The sequence below is a fragment of the Aethalodelphis obliquidens genome, unplaced genomic scaffold, assembly GCF_003676395.1.
Source record: "Aethalodelphis obliquidens isolate GAN/ISIS:26980383/991018 unplaced genomic scaffold, ASM367639v1 scaffold10, whole genome shotgun sequence".
Classification (NCBI taxonomy): Eukaryota; Metazoa; Chordata; class Mammalia; order Artiodactyla; family Delphinidae; genus Aethalodelphis; species Aethalodelphis obliquidens.
In genome coordinates, this window is record NW_020837954.1 from 1,236,421 (window position 1) to 1,240,963 (window position 4,543).

Below are 4,543 nucleotides of genomic sequence, written 5' to 3' on the forward strand. Positions count from 1 at the left end.
CCACAAGCTGCACGGCGTGGCCAAAAGAAAAGAGTATTCTTGTCATACTCTTGTAACTAAAAAATAAATATTATTGACTATTACACATATGGCAAGCAGTGAAACTGGTGGGAAGCTAGAAGCTCCCCGAAGGGGCAGACTGTGACTTACTGCCCATCTCTGCCATGGTTTCTCCTGCCTGAACCTACCCAATAGACATGAGGGAACAAGGAAGAAAATGATTATTGCTAAGAGCTTCTCAGAGGACTCATCATTTCCTTAGCACACAAACAAGGAGTCAGATGACTGCACTTTACTGAGAAGTGAAAGGTTGGGAGAAAAACATTAGAACCATTAGTCGGTTTCCTCCATCCCCATTCTTCATCCACAATTTCATTTAATGTGGAGATCATACTATTAGTTTTGATGGCTTGATTACGGGCTTTGGATGGGGCACAGACAACCCAGGGAAAGTGTCCAAGAGAGATGAGCTGGGGGATTCTACACCCTGGTGGCCCCCCTCAATCTGGGCCCTCGGGCCCACTCCCGTTCCTGTATCCCACGTAGATACCCGTTCTTAAACAGCTAGGGCCAGTGCCAGCATCTCCATGCAGTTAGGAGAGCCCTGTGGGAGGATCGGTCCACACCCAAGCAGAGAAATCACACAGTGGCTAGTTAGGGCCTATCCCTTGGGAACTAATGGCCTATCAGGAATATTCTCTCTCCTGGGAGGCAAGATGTGTCTACCCTTCCTGGGCCTTTGCTGACCCCTTCAGGCGAGGGAAGGAACTTCAGTTGTGTCCGCACGAGCACAACACTCCCATCTCTCCAGGCCCCCCGCATCTCACTTACCTGATCCTTTGTGAGATCAGAGAGAGACAGCCAGAGCCCCCAGGCTCTGTCCTGGAGACAGCCAGAGGCAGGCTCTGTCCCACGTGGAGGAAACCCTGCCCATGAGGGCAGCAAGCAGGGACAAATAGGACCTTCTCCCCTTCTCCTCCTATAGAGGAAAGTACTTTGTAAATGTGGCCTATCCCACTCACTTTACAGACTAAGAACCACCCTGTGTGCCCTAAAGGCATTGCTAGAGACACCCAAGGTTCAACCACTAGCCATCTCTAGTCTACATTCAAGTCTTGTATTTGTCTTTTTCGTGTGTGACTCTCCCTTTTGGAGGAGATCATACACTGGAGAACTCCCGGTTTGGAAGAATTTTTGGATTTGAATTTGGAATTTTGGAATTTGGCAGTATCCAACAATGGATACTGCAATGGATACCACCTCTGGCTTGAAGAGTCTCAGAAAGGGAGCTCTGGGGCACCCAGAGAGTAGCTACAAGAAAAGGGCCACCCATGGGAAGTGGGATGCAGGTATCCCTCTTGAACTGGAAGGGCACAAACCGGTGTAGTAAACACCTGCACCTTCCTCCGAGTCCTCCATCTCCATGTCCTGCTGATGCTTCCCACCAGCCGATCCCAACCGGAAGCTGGAGGCATCAGAGTATGTTGATAACGTCCATATGCGCCAGCCTCCCTGGCTGGGAGTGGATGGGTGGAAAGTGGGTCTGAAGGGGCAAAAAGAAGACAACTAATGCAGGAGCCAACAGAGGAAAAGGACAAAGAGCTAAGCTGCTTTTCCATCTGCCTCTATTAATGACATGAACAGATTGAGAAAACAATATATAATGATTAAGAAGCACACCTGGGGAAGGCAGTGGTTTGTGATGTGCAAAGCTATGCACCAGAATTTTGATTATAATTGGTTTACTCAGTTTTGAGATTTATTTTGAAGGAGTTATTAACTTGGGCTTTAAAAACAAACAAGGAGAATGATTAATTCTAACACTGCTGCTGTTGCAGATCTCATTCTGAGTGCATCCTCATTAAAAAAGGGAAAAACCCATCTAAGTCATGAAACATGGTACTGGTGGATTTGTGTGAATGTGGAATAAGGAAGCAGGTGTCTATGGCAGGAAGGCTTGAGCAAGGACACCGGAGAAGCTTGATGAGAAAGACGAATGTCTTTAAACCTTAGAGGAGATGCAGAAGATTTAGTAGGACAGGTCCTCTCGGCAGATGGTTATTCTTCCTCTTGGTCAGATGACCTGCCTATTTTTGGGTTAATCATTTCTATTTTATTCATTTCAACATGAAGACTGCTGGTGATAGATCAAGATGATCGAGACCTCAGTCATCCATCTGATCTACTAGAAAAGCTGGAAACTTTCTCTGCATCCTTTTTTTTAATCTCATAAAACCCTAAACTTCATCTCCCATCTTCCCTAAATTATATCTGTATTTCATCTTTTATGGAACCTTTTGGGTGTCCATAAACAAGTCATTCATAAAAAGATAGTTTTAGAACCCTTTCTTATCTCAGGTGGGTAAACCGAGGTCTTTTTCGCACTGATTTTAATAAAAACTGAAGGTATGAACCTATCAGTGTCTGGTATGGATGAATTCACCAGCCACTTTTCACAAAGTGGACACTGAAGAGGAAACTTGGGGTGATTGGCAACAATTTTAACATCTGGGTATGCAGTCAAGTTCCCTTTAATTGGAGCTCTGGGGTGAGCTGGGTTTTTGTCTCTTTGCTCAGAACCTCTGAAGGGGACAGTTAAGCAAAGTTGCTATTAATTGGTTCTTCCCATTCCTGCAGTCCAAGAATCTAATGAGGTGAAACTAATAGGAAAATGTTTGCTGTGGTTCCACACACTTTGTTAGGTAGAAAGATCATCAACACGATTTTCTACTCATTTGCTCACAAATGTGAACCAATTCAGGGGTAGACTAGAAAGGACCATTAACTATGAGGTCAGGAGTTTGGTATTCTACTTCCACTGTTTTACTAACTAGCTGTGTGTGCTCAGGTAAGATTTACTTAATTCTCTGTGTCTGTTTCCTATAACTTTCCAGCAGAATAATTAGACCGAACAATCAATCTACATTCAAGAAACTAAAATGCCAGGTCCTAAGAGCAAGGGAGAGGGGTGTGGTAGCCGAGGCTGGCCATGAGGACGGGGGGGCAGAGCACACAGGACCTCAGAGACCTGGTTAAGGATTTTACTCTCTATTCTAAGATCGTTAAGAGGCCCCTGAAGTGTTTCAAGCAGGGGCTGACATGACTAGATATTGGCTTGAAAAGATCATTCTGGTTCCATTTTGGGAAATGTATCAGAATCCCCTATAGGACATTTAAAGTTATGTCAAAACCTGCTAACCTTACCTATATTCCCATGCTATGGTATAATGAAGAATCTGTCTGGCCTTTGTCCCAGGTTCCTGGCACAGAGCTTCTAAAACCCTTGGAATTCCCCAAGTGATACTGTTATCCCTGAGCCCCTGGACCATACCTGAGTTTATATTAGTAAGATACTCAGGGGGTCTCCTAAATGACTCAGGGGGTTTCCAGGATGGGGGCTGGTCACCCAAAAGACCAACCACCCGATAAGAAGGTTAGGTCTTTAAATGATGTGCGACCAGCCCAGCCCTATCCCCGGGTGGGGAACAGGACTGTCGACTGCATTCAGTCACCTGGTCAGCGATTTAATCAGTCATATCTCTGGAATGAAGCCCCAACAAAAGCTGAACACTGAAGCTCAGGGGAGCGTCCTGGTTGGTGAACACATCAATGTGCCAGGAGGGTGACCTGTCCTGATTCCCCTGGAGACGGCAGGGAAACTTGACGTTCGGGGGCCTCCCAGACCTTGTCCCGTGTGTCTTTCATTTGACTGGTCCTGATCTGTATCCTTTATAATAAAATTATCATCAGATAGTGCTTTCCTGAGTTCCATGAGTCATTCCAGAGAACTAACAAAACTGAGGGGGTCATGGGAACCTCCTGGATTTGTAGCCTGTTGGTCAAAAGTGTGGGTGACCTGGGAACCCCCGAAGTATGCCTGGCATCTGAAGTGGGGGCCGTCTTCTGGAGGACTGAGTTCCCACCTGCTTGTGGTCTGCAGTAACTCCAGGGGGTTAGTATCACAATTGGATTGCAGTACACCGGGTGGTGTCAGACCCGTGCGGGTTGAAACAGAATCCAAGCTATTTTGTTTTAGTCATTCTCAATCAGTTCCAAGTCAAAAAGCCTTTTGTCGGGCCTTCCCTGGTGGCGCAGTGATTGAGAATCTGCCTGCTAATGCAGGGGACACGGGTTCGAGCCCTGGTCTGGGAGGATCCCACATGCCGCAGAGCAACTAGGCCCGTGAGCCACAACTACTGAGCCTGCACGTCTGGAGCCTGTGCTCCGCAACAAGAGGGCCGCGATAGTGAGAGGCCCGCGCACCGCGATGAAGAGTGGCCCCCGCTTGCCACAACTAGAGAAAGCCCTTGCACGGAAACGAAGACCCAACACAGCAAAAATAAATTAATTAATTAATAAACTCCTACTCCCAACATCCAAAAAAAAAGCCTTTTGTCAAAAGGAGTTAAAAAAAAAAAGTGTCCCAAAATTAAGAAATGGACATACTTGTCTGCATTTGAGAAAAACCACTGGCTTCAGGCAGCTCAAAATTCTGACCTGGTTACCTGGTGGCTCCCCTGGAGGCTCAATGCCATTCATGCCT